The sequence below is a fragment of the Arvicola amphibius genome, chromosome 3 (assembly GCF_903992535.2).
Source record: "Arvicola amphibius chromosome 3, mArvAmp1.2, whole genome shotgun sequence".
Taxonomy (NCBI): domain Eukaryota; kingdom Metazoa; phylum Chordata; class Mammalia; order Rodentia; family Cricetidae; genus Arvicola; species Arvicola amphibius.
In genome coordinates, this window is record NC_052049.1 from 143,390,942 (window position 1) to 143,414,039 (window position 23,098).

Here is a 23,098-nt window from a genome sequence, read left to right on the forward strand (position 1 = left end):
GCTACCACACTGTGGCTCACAGTCATTTATAATAAGATCTGGTGCCCTATTGTGGCCTGCAGGCATACATGAAGGCAGAACATTGTATATATAACAAATAAATGTTGTTTTTTTTTTAAAAAAAATAGATTCTATATGGTTAAGACCACAGCCTTGCAGAACATGATTGTGCATGCATATAATCCCAGGACTGAAGCAGGAAGATTGTTGTGAGTTGAAGGTCAGGCTGGGCTAGATAACCTTGCCTCTGGATTCCTTGGGACTATATTTTCAGTGCTGTTATTTACTGGTTGTGTGACTTTGGATAAATTGCTAAACTAATCTGGGTCATGAGTCCCTCATTTATGAAACAAATAGAATAAAATCTAACTTATCAAGTTGACAATTAAATATCTCAATATGTTTAAATTGCTTGAGATAATACTAGGCATGTAACTAAAAACTTGTTATTTTACCTTCAGAGACTAGTTGCATGAACTCAGACTACATAACAGGCCCCATTCCATACATCTGCCATTTTTTGGTCTTTCCTGCTTAAGGTATAGTTTCTGATTGCTCCCCTGACTGTCTGATATTATTTTATACCTTACTATGTATACAAGAAATATTTTCATACTTAGAATTTATTATTTTATATTTATGGTAGGGTCCCACGTAGCCCAGGCTGGCCTTGAACTCTCTATGGAGCCAAAGATAACCTTGAATTTCAGATCCTCCTGCTTCTACTTCCCCAGTGCTGGGGTCACAAACCATCACGCCCAGTTTGTGAATGCTGGGGATCAGACTCCCCAGCCTCATTCACACTAGGCGAGCACCATTATGCTGAGCTACATGCCCCCACCCCTTGGACTTAGAATTTCTTTTTTTTTCATGGTTTATTTTTTTTATATTTAAAATTTCCATCTCCTCCTCCCCTCCTCTCCCTTCCCTCCCCTCCCCTCCACCCATACCCGCCCTCCCTCCCTCTCCAGGCCAAGTAGCCATCAGGGTTTCCTACTCTATGTTAAGACCAAGGTCCTTCCAACTCCCCCCAGGTCCAGGAAGGTGATCGACCAAGCTGAGAAGGCTCCCAGAGAGCCCGTCCATGCAGAAGAATCAGAGCCCAGCGCCATTGTCCTTTGCTTCTCAGTCAGCCCCCACTGTCTGCCACATTCAGAGAGTCCGGTTTGGTCGCATGTTCCATCAGTCCCATTCCAACTGGAGTTGGTGATCTCCCATTAGTTCTGTCCCACCGTCTCCATGGGTGAACGCACGCCTCACGGTCCTGACTTTCTTTCTCATGTTCTCTCTCCTTCTGCTCCTCATCAGGACCTTGGGAGCTCAGTTCAGTGCTCCAATGTGGAGCTCAATCATTTTCTTCATCTATCGCCAGGTGGAGGTTCTTGGCCGCGTCTCGCCCCACCCTCAAGTTCCCAATTCTTGCCTGGCGATCGTGTCTACTTCCAATATCCAGGAGGATTACTATATCTTTTTTGGGGGGGGTTCAACTTCTTATTATCTTCTCAAGGATCCCAAATTATAGGCTCGATGTCCTTTAAATATGGCTAGAAACCGATTATGAGTGAGTACATCCCATGTTCATCTTTTTGGGTCTGGGTTACCTCACTCAGAATAGTGTTTTCTATTTCCATCCATTTGCATGCAAAATTCAAGAAGTCATTGTTTTTTACCGCTGAGTAGTATTCTAGCATGTATATATTCCACAGTTTCTTCATCCATTCTTCCACTGAAGGGCATCTAGGTTGTTTCCAGGATCTGGCTATTACAAATAATGCTGCTATGAACATAGTTGAGCAAATGCTTTTGTAGTATGATTGGGCATCTCTTGGGTAGATTCCCAATAGTGGAATTGCTGGGTCCTGGGGTAGGTTGATCCCGAATTTCCTGAGAAACCGCCACACTGCTTTCCAAAGTGATTGCACAAGTGTGCATTCCCACCAGCAATGGATGAGTGTACCCCTTACCCCACAACCTCTCCAGCAAAGGTTATCGTTGGTGTTTTGGATTTTAGCCAATCTGACAGGTGTAAGATGATATCTCAAAGTTGTTTTGATTTGCATTTCCCTAATAACTAAGGAGGTTGAGCATGACCTTAAGTGTTTTTTGGCCATTTGAACTTCTTCTGTTGAAAATTCTCTGTTCAGTTCAGTGCCCCATTTTTTAATTGGGTTAATTAGCATTTTAAAGTCTAGTCTCTTGAGTTCCTTATATATTTTAGAGATCAGACCTTTGTCAGTTGCAGGGTTGGTGAAGATCTTTTCCCAGTCAGTAGGCTGTCTTTGTGTCTTAGTGACAATGTCCTTTGCTTTACAGAAGCTGCTCAGCTTCAGGAGGTCCCATTTATTCAATGTTGCCCTTAATGTCTGTGCAGCTGGGGTTATGCGTAGGAAACGGTCTCCTGTGCCCATTTGTTGTAGAGTACTTCCCAATTTCTCCTCTATCAAGCTCAGTGTATTCAGATTAATATTGAGGTCTTTAATCCATTTGGACTTGAGTTTTGTGCATGGTGATAGATATGGGTCTACTTTCATTCTTCTACACGTTGACATCCAGTTATGCCAGCACCATTTGTTGAAGATGCCCTCTTTCTTCCATTGTGTACTTTTGGCTCCTTTATCAAAAATCAAGTGTTCGTAGGTTTGTGGTTTAAGATCCGGGTCTTCTATACGATTCCATTGGTCAACTTCTCTGTTTTTATGCCAGTACCAAGCTGTTTTCAATACTGTAGCTCTGTAATAGAGTTTGAAGTCAGGGATGGTAATGCCTCCAGAAGTACCTTTATTGTATAAGACTTTTTTGGCTATCCTGGGTTTCTTGTTTTTCCATATAAAGTTGATTATTGTCCTCTCAATATCTGTGAAGAATTTTGATGGGATCTTGATGGGGATTGCATTGAATCTATAGATTGCTTTTGGTAGAATTGCCATTTTTACTATGTTGATCCTCCCAATCCATGAGCAGGGGAGATCCTTCCATTTTCTGGTATCCTCTTCAATTTCTTTCTTCAAAGACTTAAAGTTCTTGTCAAATAAATCCTTCACTTCCTTGGTTAGAGTTACTCCCAGATATCTTATGCTATTTGTGGCTATTGTGAAAGGTGATACTTCTCTGATTTCTTTCTCTGCTTCCTTATCCTTTGTATATAGGAGGGCGACTGATTTTTTTGGAGTTGATCTTGTAGCCTGCCATGTTACTGAAGGAGTTTATCAGCTGTAGGAGTTCTTTGGTGGAGTTTTTGGGGTCGCTTATGTACACTATCATATCATCTGCAAATAACGAAAGTTTAACTTCTTCCTTTCCAAATCGAATCCCCTTGATTCCCTTATGTTGTCTTATTGCTATTGCTAGAACTTCAAGCACTATATTGAAGAGATAGGGAGAGAGTGGACAGCCTTGTCGTGTTCCTGAATTTAGTGGGATAGCCTTGAGTTTCTCTCCGTTTAATTTGATGTTAGCTGTCGGCTTGCTGTAAATAGCTCTTATTATATTTAGGAATGACCCTTGTATCCCTAATCTCTCCAAGACCTTTATCATAAAAGGATGCTGAATTTTGTCAAATGCTTTTTCAACATCTAATGAGATGACCATATGGTTTTCTTCCTTCAGTTTATTTATCTGATGGATTACATTGATAGATTTTCGTATGTTGAACCAGCCCTGCATCTCTGGCATGAAGCCTACTTGATTGTAGTGGATAATTTTTCTAATGTGTTCTTGTATTCGGTTTGCCAGTATTTTATTGAGAATTTTTGCGTCAATGTTCATGAGTGAGATTGGCCTGTAATTCTCTTTCTTGGTTGAGTCTTTGTGTGGTTTAGGCATCAGGGTAACTGTAGCTTCATAGAAGGAATTTGGCAGTGACTCTTGTGTTTCTATATTCTGAAATACCTTAAGGAGTATAGGTATTAGGTCTTCTTGGAAGTTCTGGTAGAATTCCGCATTGAAACCATCTGGTCCTGGGCTCTTTTTGGTAGGGAGGTTTCTGATAACAGTTTCTAATTCGTCACGACTAACAGGACTATTTAGAGCATTTATCTGGTCCTGGTTTAACTTTGGTATATGGTATTTATCTAAAAAAACTGTCCATTTCTTTTACATTTTCCAATTTTGTGGCATACAGGCTTTTGTAGTAAGATCTAATGATTCTCTGAATTTCCTCTGTGTCTGTGGTTATGTCCCCTTTTTCATTTCTGATCTTATTAATTTGCGTGTTCTCCCTCTGCCGTTTGATTAGTTTGGCTAAGGGTTTGTCAATCTTGTTGATTTTCTCCAAGAACCAGCTTTTTGTTTCATTGATTCTTTGGATTGTTTTCTGTGTTTCTATTTTGTTGATTTCTGCCCTCATTTTGATTATTTCCAGTCTTCTACTTCTACTAGGTGAGTCTGCTTCTTTTTTTTCCAGAGCTTTCAGGTGTGCTGTTAAGTCACCAATGAGTGCTTTCTCCGTTTTCTTTAAGTGGGCACTTAGTGCTATGAACTTTCCTCTTAGCACTGCTTTCATTGTGTTCCATAGGTTTGAGTATGTTGTGTCTTGGTTTTCATTAAATTCAAGAAAGACTTTAATTTCTTTCTTTATTTCTTCCTTGACCTAGGTGTGGTTCAGTAGTTGACTGTTCAGTTTCCATGAGTTTGTGGGCTTTCTGGGGGTGGCATTGTTGTTGATTTCTAATTTTAATCCATGGCGATCCGATAAGACACAGGTGGTTACTAATATTTTTTTGTAACTGTGGAAGTTTGCTTTGTTACCAAGTATATGGTCAATTTTCGAAAAGGTTCCATGAGCAGCAGAGAAGAAGACATATTCTTTCCTATTTGGGTGGAATATTCTATAGATGTCTGTTAAGTCCATTTGGTTCATTACCTCCATTAAGTCTTTCAATTCTCTGTTAGGTTTCTGTCTGATTGACCTGTCCATTGGTGAGAGAGGAGTGTTGAAGTCTCCAACTATTAGTGTGTGTGGTTTGATGGCTGCCTTGAGTTCTAGAAGTGTTTCTTTTACATATGTGGGAGCTTTTATATTAGGGGCATAGATATTCAGGATTGAGACTTCATTCTGAAGGATTTTTCCTGTTATGAGTATAAAGTGTTCCTTTCCATCTCTTCTGATTGATTTTAGTTTGAAGTCAGCTTTGTTAGAAATTAGTATGGCCACACCGGCTTGTTTCTTAGGTCCATTTGCTTGATAAACCTTTTCCCAACCCTTTACTCTGAGTAGGTGTCTGTCTTTGTGGTTGAGGTGTGTTTCTTGTAAACAGCAGAATGTTGGATCCTGTTTTCGTATCCAATCTCTTAGCCTGTGCCTTTTTATAGGTGAATTGAGTCCATTGATATTAAGTGATATTAATGACCAGTGGTTGTTAACTCCGGTCTTTTTTTGTAGTAGAGTTTGTGTGTTTCCCTTCTTCTAGTTGTGCTGGTGAAGGGTCGCTAGATGCCTGAGTTATTGTGGGCGTTGTTGGACTCCTTGGTTTGTGATTTTCCTTCTATTACTTTCTGCAAGGCTGGATTTGTGGCTACGTATTGTTTAAATCTGTTTTTGTCCTGGAATATCTTGTTTTCTCCATCAATGGTGAATGCAAGCTTTGCTGGGTATAGTAGTCTAGGCTTGCATCCATGTTCCCTTAGTGTCTGTAGCACATCTATCCAAGCTCTTCTGACTTTCATGGTTTCCATTGAGAAATCAGGTTTAATTCTGATAGGTTTCCCTTTATATGTTACTTGACCTTTTTCCTTTGCAGCTCTTAATATCTGTTATTTATTCTGTATGTTTTGTGTTTTGATTATTATATGGCGTGGGGATGCTTTCTTTTGATCCAGTCTATTTGGTGTTCTGTAGGCTTCTTGTACCTTCATAGGAACATCCTTCTTTAGGTTGGGGAAGTTTTCTTCTATAATTTTGTTGAATATGTTTTCTGGGCCTTTGAGTTGTAATTCTTCTCCTTCTTCTACCCCAATTATTCTTAGGTTTGGTCTTTTCATGGTGTCCCAGATTTCCTGGATGTTTTGTGTTAAGAATTTGTTAGATTTGTTTAGTTCTTTAATCTGTGAATTTATTTCCTCTATAGTATCTTCAGAGTCCGAGATTCTTTCTTCCATCTCTTGTATTGGGTTGGAAATACTTGTCTCTGAAGTTTCTGTTCGTTTACTCAGAGTTTCCATTTCCAGTCTTCCCTCAGATTATGTTTTTTTCATTACCTCCATTTCATTTATCAGGTCTTGTACTGTTTCCCTTACCTGTTTGATTGCTTTTTCTTGTTTTTCTTGGGTATCTTTGAGAGATTTATTTATTTCGTCTACTTTTTTGTTTGTCATCTCCCTTTCTTTATGGCAGTTTTTTACCTCCTGTTTAAGGTCCTCTATTATTTTTCATAAAGTACTGTTTAAGGTCGGTTTCTTCTATATCTTCTGGGGTAGGGTGTTCAATTCTTGTTGTTTCGGGATTTCTGGATTCTGGTGATGTCATGTTGCGTTTCATGTTGTTGGAGGAGATCCTGCATTGGCGCCTGCCCATCTCTTCCTTCAAATGGAACCAGGAGGTGCTTGGTGTCCTAGACCAATCTTTGCTGTGACTGAATCTGGTTGGATCTCCCCAGTGCCAGAAGAGGACCTATTCCTTGCATCACAATCTGAAGAAGCCCGCACTCCCTTGCAGGAATCCTCAGACCTGCCTGGAGGCCAGAGTCTGACCCCTTTGGGTGGATGGCCTTAGTACAGGAGCAGGACACCTGAAAACACTAGGGAAGGCTCGGGAGAGGCAGGGACATGAGAAACAAAGACAAGCCAGTCCAGATGGAACTCCAGGGCACAAGATCAGGGATTCCAGGCAGCCCAGGGACGCCGCCCAGACAAAAGGGCCAAGGTGGGGGCAGGGCGGGATGGAATATCACACAGCTAACCTGCCAGCACAATCTGAAGGAGCCCGCACCCCTCCGCAGGAATCCTCAGACCTGCCTGGAGGCCAGAGTCTGACACCTTTGGGTAGATGGCCTTAGTACAGGAGCAGGACACCTCAAAAAACACTAGGGAAGGCTTGGGAGAGGCAGGGTCATGAGAAACAAAGACAAGCCTGCAGAGGGAGCTGGGGGGAGGGGGTCTGTGCTCTCTCCCAGGGCAGGTTGCCCCAAGGTTCACACTCACTCACCAGTCCAGATGAAATTGTGTACCGGCGGGCACCGGCGGTCGGAGGGGTTAGGGAATAACCAAGATAGTCCTTTTATAATAAATCAGTTTTAATAAAAGGGGAAATAAGGGAACTTACAGAACCAAGGGTCCAGCGGAGCAGAAGGTAACGCGGGGGAAAGAAAAACGGGCTCCTCCCGGCGCCCCGATGCTATTTAAGGGGTATCCTACCTCGCTGGGGCAGCCACGCCCCTGAACGCAGGGATTGGGCCAGCTGCCCCAACAAAATTGCAGGGCACAGGATCAGGGATTCCAGGCAGCCCAGGGATGCCGCCCACAAGGTGGGGGCAGGGCGGGATGGAATATCACACAGCGAACCTGACAGCACAATCTGAAGGAGCCCGCACCCCTCCGCAGGAATCCTCAGACCTGCCTGGAGGCCAGAGTCTGACCCCTTTGGGTGGATGGCCTTAGCACAGGAGCAGGACACCTGAAAACACTAGGGAAGGCTCGGGAGAGGCAGGGACATGAGAAACAAAGACAAGCCAGTCTAGATGGAACTCCAGGGCCTGGACTTAGAATTTCAAACTACTTTTTAAACTTTCTCTGTCTCTAAGACTTCCTAGTCCGATGTATAGGAGGGAGAAAATTCTGGAAAATGAAATAATCCTTGTCATCACAAATATATTTATTTCCCCAGCTCTTGTGTTTATTCAGGACATTCATTGCTTATCATAGTTTGATTGATTTCCCTCCAGAGAAGGTCAAGTTTTCAGGAACATTTGATGTCTTAGTTAGAAGCGAAGTAGTTGTTACATGTTTATTAAAGGTGATCTGGGGACTAGGAAGCATACACTGGTAATTTTGCCTCTGAAATCTTGCTGGCACGCTTATATACTCAACTTAGAATGCGGTTCAAATTAATCTTTTGCACAGTGATTGATACTCAGGATTTACTCCAGGTACTGAAACTTTAATGTTCCATCCATTATGTTTACAAATGTAAATCTTTGCAAAGCTCCCTGATGCCATTAGAAGATTGCATATCCTCACTGTGGGACACAAGTTTATGAGGCAACAAGCAAGTAGATACACCACCCAGCAGCTCCAGCATTCCTAGGACACACAGACAGTCCATTCTCAATCTGTTCCCACTGTCTGCACAGTGATGTCAGTACCTTTAGGAACGGGACTTGGAACAAGTGCAGGGACCTCTCTTTCCTCTTGTCCAGGGATCAACAGCAGGGCTAGGCTGACAACCCACAGGCCATCTCTCTCCAGCTAAACCTCAGGAAAGAGAAAGCCCTGCTCTTCCTACCCTGGCTCCCCCTTGGATAAATAAATGAGCATCAGGATAGCCAACCTTCCCAGTATGCCTTCTTCATTATTACCATGTGTATCTGATGTGGAGACGTTTTGTTCCTACCTGTCTGGATTCCAACACTGAAGAACTTTTGAGATTAGTAATGAAGCTTCCATCTCGAAGAGTCCTTTGAAGTCTCTACACTCTCCATTCCCTTCAACACCCAAATGAGGTGAGTGGACTCACCCAGGAGTGCATTCTTCCACACTCATGCCTGCACAGGGTCCTCCTCCTTCATTGCTGATGTATAACCCCAGCCCTCCTTCTTGCAGGAGGGATGCCCTCCCACTAAACTTCACCCCCAGCTCAATGTGGCATTTCCTAAGCCCCAATTACACATTTGCTACAATTCTAGAAACTGAGAAAAATACAAACAAAATGAAAACCCTAGTAGAGGTTTCCTGCCCGGAAGAAACCCATGATCTTACTAGAGAGCCAAATTAGCAATGGAAAAGACTTAAAAACACTGCAAGGGAGGTTGTGTGAGCACACGTGTGCTTGAGACAAGGTCTTGCTAACTTACTCAGGATGTTCTCAAATTCACCATGTAACTCAGTCTTGTCTAGAACTCCTGCCCCTCCTGTCCTGGTCTCCTGAGTAGCTAGCTAGGATTGCAGGCATGTACCACCACACCTGGCTTCTATAAAACCCCAGTTAATCAGAAACTACCAGGTGTGTTCAAACTTGTGACATTGCAAAATGATGTTGTTTGTCATCGACGGAGAACTGCCTAGTTAAGATGTGAAAACAAAGCCCTTAAATGATTTAAGTAGTTTGTCATGTAGTTGGCCACTTACATAGCTGTCCATAAGCCCAAGAGACCAAAATGGAAAGGGGCTGTCTTAGTTAGGGTTTTTATTGCTGTGAAGAAACACCATGACCATAATAACTCTTATAAAGGAAAGCATTTAACTGGGGTAGCTCGCTGACAGTTCAGAGGTTCAGTCCATTATCATCATGGTGGGACATGAGGGCACGCAGGCAGACATGGTGCTGGAGAGGTAGCTGAGTGTCCTACATCTTGGCTTGCAGGCAGCAGGAATTGTTCTGAATGTTACACTGAGTGAAACTTAAGCAAAAGAGACCTCAAAGCCCGCCCCCACAGTGACACACTTCCTCCAACAAGGCCACACCTCCTTCAACAAGACCACACCTCCTAAAAGTGCCGCTCCCTTTGGGGGGCATTTTCTTTCAAACCACCACAGGTACCTGGCCATCTTCTGAAACAAATTTATTCTTTCTGGACTTCGGCTTCCATGTTGAACATTTGCATTGCTTTTTTTTTTTTAATTTTTAGGCAGTAATCTTACTAATCCCTTATCTTATGAACAATCCTGTAACACTCAAATGCAGTAGCATGTTGTTGCCATTCTTTGTAATATCCCAACATTAAGGCCTCATTCTTACAGTCATGATCATTACTGTGAGCATTGTTATTATATTGGAAGTTCAGACAGACATGGTGGCACAGAGTATAATCTCAGGTACTTGGGAAGGATGAGGCACGAGGATTATAAATTCAAGGCCTGTCTGAGATACAGAATGGGTTAAAGATCAGCCTGGGCAACCAAGTGAAACTCTGTCTCAAAGAGTGAAAAGAAGTCTGGGGCTGTAGCTCATTGAAAGAGCCCTTGCCTCAAATGCTCAAGAGCCTAAAGGTCAGACCTCAGTATTATACAAATAAAATGATGACGATGGTAAAGATAGATAGATAGATAGATAGATAGATAGATAGATATAGATAGATAGATAGGTAGATAGATAGATAGATAGACAGACAGACAGACAGACAGACAGACAGACAGATAGATAGATAGATGATAGATAGATGATGATGATAGATAGATAGATAGATAGATAGATAGATAGATAGATAGATGATAGATAGATAGATAGATGATAGATAGATAGATAAATAGATAGATAGATGATACATGATAGATAGATAGATAGATAGATACTAGATAGATAGATGATAGATAGATGATAGATAGATGATAGATAGATAGATAGATAGATAGATAGATGCTAGATAGATAGATGATAGATAGATGATAGATAGATAGATAGATAGATAGATAGATAGATAGATAGATAGATAGATAGATAGATGGATGTAGACAAATAGATATATAGATAGATCAAAAAGGTGATAGAACCTTAAAGTTCAGGAATCAGGAGTAGGGGGTCCTGGTACTTAAAATTCTGGACTCTTGAGCCAGCTTGGAAGGATGTGCACTATTCTGAGGGGCAGAAGGAGCCTTGCTGGAAAGGTGGAGGAGAACCTAAAGTAGAGATGAAGAGAGAAGAATGAAGGTTCCAAGGCAAGTGTAGGAAAGCAAAGTCGCGAAGGGGAGGGATTGCCTGGGGCATGGCTAGACTGTCCAAGTGCTTACATCAGCAGAAGGGCCAGGTGTCCATGAGTTGGCAGCAAGGGACAGGCTAATTTTTCCTTAGTTAAAGACTAAAGGTTTGCTTAGGAAAAAGAAGCAAGCTCAGCAGTTGCATGTCCAGGGTATAGCTAACCTTGATGGCATTTGCCTGTAATCCCAGCATTCAAGAGGTGGAAGCAATAGATCAGGAGTTCAAGGCCAGCCTCAGCCACACAGCAAGTTCAAGATTAGCCTGGGAAAAACAACACCGTGTCTTTTTTTTTTTTTTTAACTGTCTAGTGTTCTAAAAAGTTTTTTTTCCTGATCTCTCAGAAACAATATCCTTTTATTCCAGTAAGTATGGAATAATATAAGTAATATATTCCCTCTAGGCTGTTACATCAGCCCAGGTTTTAGCAGACAAACACCCCCAAACTCCTTGCTAAACCAAATCCACATGGTATCATTCATCATCGACAGTTCTCCCTAGCTCCTGAAGTAACCAGTGACCTCATTCTATACCACCAGTGGTCACCTCTATGTCTCCACGCTTGACCTCTGCCAAGTCTGTGACTGGCTCTTCCCCGCTCACTGTTTCACAGAAGGCTGCATTGTCCATGAGGGCTGAGAACAGACCTATCTCCCATCCCCAGACAAACAGCTTCAGAATTCTGCCTGGAACGTAAACCACTGAGCTTATTCCCATAAGCACTCTGTTCTTCCAAAGCACAAAAGTGTCTTTGGTGTCTTAGGAGACCTAGGAGTCTTACGTCACTGTTGACTATTTTAATTAATTACATTTTCTCCTCCATCTACCCATGAGCTACATGTGAAGGGATGAAGGGATGCCTGAATCTGACTTAGTTCAGACGGAAAGGCATGGAAGATGGGACAGGCATACAGGAAGCTACGGGAAAAGGGAGGCCAGAGAGACGGTATTAGAAATTTGTCTAATTTTCTGCCAAAACGCCAGCACAACCTTAGGTACCCCAACCAACCCCAAGCTTTTCTCTCTGACTTACAGTCCCAGGAGGGACACATTTTTTTCATTCTGTCCTTTCACTTCGGGGATGGGGTGGGGACTGGAGAGATGGGCTTGTCACTGAAATGCTTGCTACATGAACATGAGGAGCTGCATTTGATACCCAGAATCCACCTTAAAAAGAAAAAAAGCCAGACATGGTACTGCATGCTTGTGACCCCAGCACTGAGGCAGTGGATACCGAATAATCCCTAAGGCTTGATGGTCTAATAGTGAGCTCTGGGTCTATGAGAGACCCTGTCTCAAAACCTAAGGTAAACAGCACCTCAAAAATGGCACTCAGGGTTGACCTCTGGCCCGCACACACACATACACACACACAAAACACACACACACACCACACACACAAATATCACTTTCTTCTCTCCAATCCCATCGTGTAGGACTCCCAGTAGGAAGCCCTTGGCTACTTTTCAAAACTGGTAGAACTCTATCAAGAGTTCCAGTTGCCACAGCTCAGTTCGTAAATTACATATGTCCTCTCTGTCATCTCATTCACCCACCCAGAGCCACATGGAGTGGATGGCAGCCGGCCCCATTCTTGTAAAAAGTGGAGTTCATTTAGAAATCTAGCTTCCAGGAAAACCCTGTTCTGCAATGTTCTGAGTGGGAAAGACACACTCATCTCTTCTGCCACCATTGGCCCTGAAGTGACTTCTGCTCACACTTTGTCCTTCAGGAAAGTAACAAAAGCTGCTCTGGACTCTGGCTCTTGGGGAGGAGTGGCCCATATTGGGGACAGATGGGGTGAAGGTCCACTGTCCGCTCACTCTCTCTTACTGAGTCTGTCTGTACCTTGCCCTCTCTGCTTTTGTTCCCATGTGCCAGGCAGAGATGACTGAGACCCATGGCCTCCCTGGGAGGCCCACATCCCTCTGCATCTCCTCTTCGCTAGGGAAGGATCAGCACTTCCTACCCACAGGAAGGGTTGATGGTAGAATGCTGACTGACAGCAGTCCCCTGGTCACAAGGTCAGGCTGTACTCTCTGCTCTCACTAGTAAAGCTGGGGTTCCCAGTAGGCTCTTGAGACTGTCCTTCAACTGGTTTAGAACCAGAAGTGAGGGTACACATGACTACCTGATAGTCCAGATGTAGATGTTATCAGCATCTGCGGGAGAACTGCTCAGCAAGGAATTCTACCCCTTTGCTTCTCAGCACTCTCTAAGAACAAGAATCTATTCTGTTTGACAGGCGGACTTGTAATACTAGCTCTTGGGAGGCTGGGTTACAAATGGTTGTGAGCCCCCATGTGGGTAGTGGAAATTGAACTCAGGTCCTCCGGAAGAACAGCAAGTGCTCTTATCTAAACTTCCGGAGCAATCTCCCCAGCTCTGTATGTTTATTTTATATCCTGATTGTCCTTCCCACTGGCCTGGCCTCTCTTGGCAAAGTCAGGACAACAGTGAGAGATAAGAGACCTGCTTCGAAATAGAAGTCCCTGAATCGGGAACACTATTGCAAGACTCTTTTTGAGCCTTCGAATTCCTTGGAATCAAAGCAGTCCTGAACCTGCAACAGGAGCCAGTTAGCATTTTTTTTCCTAGGCTCCACCTTTCTAGTTCACACCTCCTGGTCTGAAGGACGGACTAGTATAGATTTTTCAAAGGGAATGTGGAGATCCAGTTTGAATATGGGAACTGAGACGGCTAGTTCCTGGAGGGACTGCCTGTGTAGTGCACCCAGTGTCCACAGATGAGAAGTGCACCCATGGGCTATGAGCAGGGGGCAGACACCTGGGCCTGGGGCCGGGTTTGATTCTTTCTGTGATGCCACATTGTGTGTGTGTGAAATTCTGAGAATGTTACATTCACACAGCTCTGGGTTATTATGAAGGTGTGTTCCTCATCCTAGCAAGATAAGAGTGTGTTTGTTAAGACACAACTTTGCTTTGCTTTGCTTACAACTTCTCTGTGCACAGACCCGGGGTATAGGAGCCCCTCCCTGTTTGTAGCCTCGCCCTAAAGCGTTTGTGCAAGGCCTATCTAACTGGCCTCTCAGCACCAAAAATATTCAAGGCAAACATTTGACCCTTCAACTAGTAAGCCCTACCAGTTGGAGATAGCTGTGGGTGCTTGTTTTTTTATCTCCAAGAGTCCTTGAGCAAGTGCTTTGTGGATTTGCTCTCAATTATCCATTGTGTGTCCTTGACAAAGGGAGAAAAAAAGAAAATGGCTACTTTGTGAGGGTTTTTTTTTTTTTCTTTTTGAGGGGAGTTCACATTGTCTATGTTGGCCTTGAACTCCCTGGGTTCAGGAGGCTGACCTTGAACTTCTGATCCTCTCACCTCAACAGCCCCGCACCTCCTCACCCACCTTTCATCCCAGGGCTCTGAGCCTGCTAGGCAAGCGCTCCACCTCGCTGAGCTTCATCCCCAGAACCACAGAGTTTATTTAAAGTGTTTCCAAAGCATTACCTCATTTGACCCTTAGGATTACTCCATGAGTCATCTAGGTACAGAATCAATACCGTTTTATAGACGACAAAGCAGAGGTTCGGGGGAAGAGAAACAATTTGTAGAGCATCTAAAAGATCTAGCTGTCAAGAACTGACGCAGTCCTGCTTCTGGTGCTGGAGAGATGGCTCAGTGGTTAAGAGCACACACTGCTCTTACAGAGGACTCAAGTTCAGTTCCCAGCACCCACATCGGTTGGCTCACAACCGCTTATAGCTCCAGCCCTAGGGGACCCAACATCTCTGGCCTCTATGAACACCTGCGCTCATGTGCATATACCATCTCCCACATACACAGATAATTAAAAATAATAGGAATAAATCTAAAACCATAGAGCCTTGCTTCTGCCGCCTAAGGATCTAGATTTTGCCCAAGACACACAGTCACACCGTTTCTGTTTGGGAGAGCTGTGTCAGGTAAAGTGCGCTTGGCACCGGGTGCTGATTTAGCTGGCATTGACGAATGTTTTCTTGGGGAAGTCGCCCAACAGAAGCTAAGCCTCAGTTCTCATCCTTACAATGAAGGAGCTGAAGGAGATAATCTCTCAGGTTTCTTCCAGCTCAGCGGTTCCTTTTACCATTTATACCCCAGATTGCCTTTCATGTTTGTGAAAGCAGCCTGGAAACCTGGGCAACACAATTGTGTTATATTAATGAGCCTTTATCAAACGGCCCCAGGCGGCCTTGACGTCCCCAAATGAATCAGATCAGCTGGTACCGGTTTAATCAGAAATTAAAAACGAACACAGAGCAAACAGCAAATCAGCTACACAGCAGCTGCTGTGATCAGTTCTAGGTCTTTCTTTAAGGATGAGACTGCACAGCAGTGTTCTCCCCTGTTCCAAGAGACAGCAGCAAGATCTCTTTGAAAGAGGAGTCTTTGGCTTCTGGGTTCAAACATCAAACACCTTTGCTCCGTGCTTTCCTTCTAAAGTTGAAGCTCCCCGACAAATTCCTTGCTGTGCCGCAGAGCTAGGGCAAGCCCAGCTCCACAGATGTGTTTCCTTTGTGGAGACGTTTTCATTCTCAGCTGAATTTGTAATTAGTTGTATCTGGGAAGATGCTGCGGGAACTCCTTCAGCCAATGGTTTGTGGGATGCTAGCGGGCATGGTCTCGTGTACTACCTATGCAGATGTAGGGGAGTGTGCGTGCCCTTTGGTTGCTGGATTCACTTCCAGTTCCCAGCACACACAGAGGACTGCAGATTGCTACTAATTCTGTGAGTTTACCCCCTTATAAATTAGCCTTTATTATAATTCGTTATTGGCTAGTGTGGAAATATTTCATACTGCAACAGGAAGAGAACATCTCATCTCCAGGAACCAATATTTTGCAGAATAAAGTTTTAGGAAACAGCATTAGAAAGCATTTGAGTCGGCTATGGTGTGGCATGCCTGTAATCCCAGCACTCAACACTGTAATAGGGACTGTAACAGGGCCTGGGGAGATGGTTCCATCAGTACAGTGCGGGCCACATAAGCTTGAGGATCTGCGTTCACAGCCCCAGCATGTGAAAGTCAAGGATTGTAGCTCGTGCTTTAACCCTCATGCTGGTCCAGCAGAGACCAGAGGATTTCTGGAGCTCTCTGGCCAGGCAGCACAGCCTGTCAATGAACACTGACTCAAAGGTAAAGTGGCTGAGCAAGAGTGGTGTGTGGACCAGGATATAGAAATAGAAGACAGGTGGATCAATGTGACAGTTCCAGGCCTGTCAATGCTACATAGTGAGACCCTAACTCAAAAATTAAAAAATAATAATAACAATAATAATAATAAGTAAAAATGTAAAAATATAAAGTGGAAATAGAGAAAGATACACAATGGTTGACCTATCAGGTTACATATACATGTTTAGTCACATGTACACATGTGTTTACAGACACACACCCTCCACAAACAAATACAAGTAAAAACCGTAACGCTATAGTGGGAGAATTGCCAGTCTTCCAAATCCAGCTTGGCACAAGGCCAACCAGTGCTGTAGGGATCCTGTCTCAGAAAGAGGATTTGAGGGGGAGGACAGAGGAGAGAAGAGAGAGACCAAGAGCTGGGTAAGCCAGATAGTAGTGCACACTCCTTAATCCCAGCATTCAGGAGGCAGAGGCAATCAGATCTCTAAATTTGAAGCCAGTCTGGCCTACAGAGTCAGTTCCAGGACATCCAGGACTACACAGAGAAACCCTGTCTCAAAAAGCAAATGGACAACATTAGCAGCAACAACAACAACAACAACAACAAAAGTGCCACCTACTTGTACGTAGCTCAGGATGGTACCCGCCTAGGAAGACCCTGAGTCCTTCCCCAGGATCGCATTGTGAGGTGGTACCCACCTATAATCCCAGCACTCAGTCAGAGGATAAAGGGCATCATCAATGCTATATAGTGAGTCCAAGACCAGTCTGGGAAGGCAAGGCTACATGACACCCTGTCTCCAAGAGGCGAATATCAAAGACAACCCAACCCAACCCCAGTTTATGGAGTCTATAATATCTCATCTCTACAAAAATTAAAACTATCCCATCCATAAAATCCAACCAGTCTAGAGATTCTTGATTAGAAACATGGCTTCTTTCTCCTGCATGAATGTTCAGGAGCTCCTGAGGGGAATACGGATCCGTGCAGGGCCAATTCAAAGTGGCCACGGTCACCACTGGAGCACACACTTTGTCAAAAATGTTTTGCGGGTGTGGGTGTGGATGTTCTGTCTGGTTTGTTTGTTTTGAGACAGGATCTTGTTAGTCTGGAGTGTATCCCCACCCCTCCCTGGGATTACAGGCGTGTGCCAACAGGCCTGGTTTATGCAGGACCGTGGATTCAACCCAGGGCCTTGTGTGTCCCAGGCAAACACTCTACCAACTGAACCACATCTCCAGTCCATAACTCTTAGTTTATAATCCAAACAGCTTAACTCCCCTCTCTTCTTTATCAAGTTTAACTCCCAAGGAATTTTAGCTGTTTCTGAAAGTCAAATCTACGGCTGTTTATTATGATCTTCCAAAGACGACTGCAATACATCATCTCACCCCACATTCCGATTTTAACATGAGACCTCGAGCCTGGACAGAAATATCTCACATGCCTCTGGCCCTCATCTCTGGGGACGCTGGTTCTTGGAAGCCAGCTGCTATGTTCGGAAGTCCAAATAGTTCTGAAAAGAGACTCCACTGAGAGACCGTGAGTAGACATGTCCAGCCATCAAGTGCCAGATACATGGGTGAGGCAGCGGATTCCAGCTTAGACCCTCTGTTTCACGCACCTTCTTCCTGGTGGAGGACCCAGATCTCCCCAAACAGAGTTGGGTCATTGCCTTTCTTCCCTGTCAGACTTCCTAATGAAGAATCTGTGCGGACAAGAGATTCAATCAATCTTTTGTTGGGAACGGTGGTAGTGTATGTTACCCCAGTATCAGGAGGCAGAAGTAGGAGGGTTGCTCACTTGAGACCGACCTGAGCTCTACAAGAAGATTGTACATATTAAAAAAAATGCATACAAAACAAGCCACCATTCCAGCACAGAACAGGGAGGATACTCCATGTTGATGTCCACGATCTGTGCTGCTCCCAGGGACGAGGTTGATGTCAGGGTTCCAAGCTGCCTCTGGAAACCGTGTGGAAGTTCATGGTGCCGTCACCAGCTGCCGTGGACAGGGAAGCGTCTTTTGCTGAAGACTCATGTCTGAGAATGAGACACATTGAAGACTTCTGTGACAACCTCTTCCCACTCTACCCCTCCCCCAAAAGAAACAGTTTAGATAGGAAGCTTTTGAAACTGTGATAAAGTGTAGCTCTTCACAGTTGATGGCTTCTGGTAGTGGGTGGGGAAGGACTCAGTTTTCTTTAAGGGACTGGCCACCAGGAGTTTGAACATGCTCCAATGAGTATATGGGTAATACAAATTGGACTTAGTGTGTTGGGGGGGGGGCACAAGCGTGGGAGAATGGACCTGGGAGGTGTGGGAAGTGAGTGTGATCAGGGTGTGCTTTATGAAATTCTGAAATATTTAATAAAAATTATGAGAAAATTTTTGAAGAATTGATAAAAATTATACTAAAGAAAAAACACAAAACAAAGAAAAGCAACCATTCTCTTATACATATAAGTCTTGGGATGGTTTGTTGGGCAACAATTATAACTGAACAAGCAGATGAAAATTTACTCCTTTTGAGGAAGTTCAAAAGGATGTACCCAGAGGTTTTATTGTATGAATCTCTAGGGTGTCGGGTAGATAACCCCAGAATCCTATAGATTTTATTACATGAATCTCTAAGGTGAAGCCTACAGGTTGATTTTGTTTTTGTTTTTGTTTTTTTTGTTTTTCAAAACAGGGTTTCTCTGTAGCTTTGGAGCCTGTCCTGGAACTAGTGATGTAGACCACGCTGGCCTTGAACTCACAAAGATCCACCTGCCTCTGCCTCCCGAGTGCTGCACCACCGCCTGGCCCCACAGGTTGATTTTTCAGGAGGAATTTTTCCTCCTTCTTTTCTTCCTTTCTTCCTTCTCCGCCATCCTTCTTGCTTTTCCTCTCCTCCTCTCTTCCTGATTATTATTAGTAGTAGAAGTTGTATTGATTTTTTTATTTTGCTTTTGGTTTTGTAGTTGCTGTTTTCTTTGTTTTTTGAGACAGAGTTTCTCTGTGTATGACACTCCATGTCCGTTGTATTAACTTTTGAAACAGAAACTCCTACTGCAGCCCAAGCTGGAACTCAATATATAGTCTAGGATGCCTTTGATCTCAAGGAAATTCTCCTGTCTCAGCCTCCCAAATGATTGGGTTACAGGTGTAAGCCTCCACTCCCAAATCAGTGAAGGCTTTTAGAATGTTAGCAAGTCACCAGCATTTTAAAGTCTGTGTTTTCTCAGGAGACAGAGGGCACAAATGAAGGTTCACTTGCAACTCAACAGAAAATTTCCAGGGGATTCAAAGTCTTGAAATGCTCAATATGCATAGCCCAGTGCCTAGAAGAATGTCTCACAAAACCAATGTCCTTAGGAGCCAAACTGGTACTGGCTCATATAGAGACCCAGAGTCTTGGAAAAGAAAGAGGCTCTCAAGGCCTGCACGTTGCCAGGGCAGCACAGCAGAGCCGACCCTGTAAGTGCAGGCGTGGGTAAGTCAGGCCAAAGTTGTAAGCATGGGAGAGCTTTCCCCATTTCACATCTGGCAGACCAGCCCTACAACTGCCCAGGCCCAGACCCAAGGTTATGACTTGGCCTGCCCTATCATCCACCCCGCCTAGGATCTGCTAGAGCACGCGAAGGGGCCTGACCCGAAGACACTAAACTCCACAACACAGGGCAACAACAGGATATCCACAAGAGTCCCAGTGAATACCCAGCATCTATAGAGATAGCACAACAGAAACCAGAGACCTCGAACCAGATCAGTGACTCTTTGCAATGAACACTTACAGGACATATGGACAAAGGGGTTTACGGCATGACTCGCTGTGTCACGGTGTAGCTTCCATGATGAGATTTTTATTTTTTTCCTTTCTATCTTATTTTTTTCTTTTTTATCTTAAATTTTTTTTGGGGGGGGGGAGGTACATGGGTGAAGGGCACATGCAAAGGGATGGGGAAATGAAGGCACAGGGATCAAGATACATGGTGTAAAAAGCACATAGAATAAAGAAATTTTAAAAAGGAAGAAAGAATGAATAAATGAGAGAGAGAGAGAGAGAGAGAGAGAGAGAGAGAGAGAGAGAGAGAGAGAGTTTCAACAGGATGACTTGCAGCTGTGTGTCCTGTCCCGGACCTCCTGTGGTCTTGCAGGTGGCTCCGCCTGCAGCAGTGTGGCCTGTCCCAGTCCTCCCGTGGACTTGCAGGTGGCTCCGCCTGCAGCAGCGTGGCCTGGCCCGGTCCTCCCGTGGAGTTTTAAAGGCAGGATGTTGGCCTCCTGCAATCCCAGCCTCCTGCCAGATCTCCTTTACAAGAGATACTCAGAGCCCTAGAACATTCTCAGTATCTGTGTTCTCTGGATGTTGAAATACGGTTTCAAAGGTTATTCCCAAGTAACATGACCCGCCTCACCAGCACAATAGTTCAAGCTGGCCATGGGCTCCAGAGCCTCCTTTGTTAGCCTCCTGTGTTACTGAAAAATGTTTTTTTTCCAGTGGGGGGATGCTGGGAATTGAATCTAGGGCACTGTGCTGGCTAGGCAAGCACTCTACTGATAAACTAACTATGTTCCCAGCCCTCACGCGCATCTTTTGTCTTCTTTGCTTTTTACTTAGAGCCAAGTCTAAGTTGCCAAAACTGGCCTTGAACTCACTCCGGGGACCAGAAGGCCTTGATCTTGTGATCCTCCTGCCCCAGCCTCCAAACTAGCTGTGACGCGCCTGGCTGGGGGGGGGGGGGGGGCGGGGAATTCGACTAAACTTCTTGTAGAAAATGCATCTGAAAACTGGATGTGGATATTTGTTACATGAGGGTCCATCTGAGAATAAAATCCTTTTATTCATTCATAAGCTTGGTTCAGTTTTGGAGCTTCCTGAGGGACAGTCTAAGAAAAGAGAAAAGGAAGGGAGGGAGGGAAGGATGGAAAGAAGGAAGAGGGAGGAGAATAGAAGGAGAGGAAAGGAAAAGAGAGAAAGGGAAGGAAGAGAAGGGGAGTGAAAGGGAAAGGAGGAGAGAGAGGAGAGGGGAGGGGAGGAGAGGAGACTTGACAGCTGCAGTTTTCAGCACTAACTGTCAAACGTCCCACTGGGTCTTGGCACTTGAGGACACTTTAATGCTGCCTCTCTGTGGGATCAGTGCCAGCAATACAACGTGGCATCCCATAAGTAGCATTTCTGTAGTTCTGGGCATTTGTAGTTCTGTGGGGTAACTACCAGCTCATCAACACAAGTATCAGGGTATACAATTCAACACCATTATCTTGAAAACAACAATAAAACACTCAGAGTCCTTAGCACCATGGTTCTCAACCTGTGGGGTTGCAGCCCTGGGTGGAGGAGGGGATGATGATCCTTTTACAGGAGCCACATAACAGATATCTTGCATATCAGATATTTACATTATGATTCACAACAGTAGCAAAATTACAGTTATAAAATACCAACAAATATAGTTTTATGGTTGGGCTCACCACAATGTGAGGAGCTGTATAAAGGGTTGCAGCATTAGGAAGGTTGAGAACCGCTGCCCTAGGTGAGCCAGGTCTGAACTATTTTGAGAGAGCCAGGCAGGGCAGGGCTCCCTGAGGAGTAGATCTCTTTTAATCGGCCTCCCTCTGGGCTTCTCCATGGAAGCCTTGCTCTCTTTATAGGGTAGGCTGCTGTCTTGCAGGTTCCGAGCTCAGCTCTCAGGCCCCCCAGCTCTCTTCCACAGCACAGACCCTTGCTGCTGCGGTGGACGCCTGGTAGGTAGGAGTCTAGAGAAAACGGGACCTGCAGCGGGGTGATGGGGTAGGAAGATGCAAGTCGGAATGGATGAAAGTGATCAGCTGCAGAGGTAAAGGGATCAAAGAACCTGATCAAGATGGAAAATACTCCCAGCTTTGGTACAGGATTCGGTGTCCAATGCCTTTCATCCCGTCACAGCTGAAGCAGGAGGATTTCAGGTTTCTCAAGGCCAATAGTGAGACTGTGCCTCAGAAAAGAAAATAGAAAAAGGAACCACACACCAAACAAGTAAACAACAACAACAACAACAACAGCAAAACCCAACTTCTCCACATTTGTGGTTGACTTCCCCTGTAATTAACAGTTTTCTGAATTCTGCTTCAGCTCCCAAACTCCAGGGTTGTTCTAAAGTTTCATACTTGTCATGGAAGGTGGCCGGAGTCTCTCCCATTGAACAGTCTCTGAGTCGGTTCACATAAAACATAACTCACATTCTGGAAGGGGCTCACTTAACCTTTCTTTCCTTTGCTTTGTTTATCCATTTTGTCCTATTTAATGACCATTCTAAATTAATATGCACAGCAATTTTTTCCCCCAGGACAACTCAATTTTCCTTGCTGCTTCTTTTTGTGGTTGTTCTGTTTGTTTGTTTGTTTTGATTTTTCAAGACAGGGTTTCTCTGCGTAGACCTAACTGTCCTGGAATTCCCTCCACAGACCAGGCTGACCTTGAACTGCCTGCCCCTGCCTCTGCCTCAGGAAGACCAGGATTAAAGGCTGGGCACTACCACACCCAACTCCTTTCTCCTTTCTTGAAGTCCCAGAAAGAAAAAAAAAAATCCCTGAGCCTCCCATGACATCAACCTCTGGTAACAGGTTTGCTGTGGTATGGAAAGAGAGTGTATTCAGGACAAGATTTTAATAGGTGACAAACCTGCACTCGGGGGCTCATCTATAAACAGCATACAGCTTGGTTGGTGATATGGCTCAGTTAGTAGAACGCCCTGGTTTGATTCTCCTCCCATACGGCCACTGCATTTCAGTTTGTTTATTTGTTTGCTTTTGAGAAACTTGAAAGTAGATGGAAAATATATGGTCCCTCAGTCTAATCTTCTGTAAGGAATTGCTCTGTGTGTGCGAGGGGGTGTGCCCTCTCATTTCATTTCGGTGAACCCGGAGCTCCATATTTCAGCTAGACTGGCTGGTGAGCCAACCCAGGGACCGCCACCTGCCAGTGTTGGAAGGGTAGTGTCTCAGCTGTGCTCAGCTTTTTTGTTGTTGTTGTTTTGTTTTGTTTTGTTTTTTCGAGACAGGGTTTCCCTGTAGTTTCTAGAGCCTGTCCTGGAACTAGCTCTTGTACACAAGGCTGGCCTCGAACTCAGAGATCCACCTGCCTTTGCCTTCCGAG

The 23,098-nt window shown here is 44.3% G+C and overlaps 1 long non-coding RNA gene across 1 annotated transcript; it reads right to left on the reverse strand.

Moving 5' to 3' along the window:
* Positions 1-17,314: 17,314 nt before the first annotated feature.
* On the reverse strand, positions 17,315-20,312 carry LOC119808703. Its single transcript, XR_005284548.1, has 2 exons — positions 20,104-20,312; positions 17,315-18,024 (listed from the first exon to the last, which is right to left on the reverse strand). It is a non-coding gene; the product is annotated as an uncharacterized LOC119808703 (long non-coding RNA).
* Positions 20,313-23,098: the final 2,786 nt, after the last annotated feature.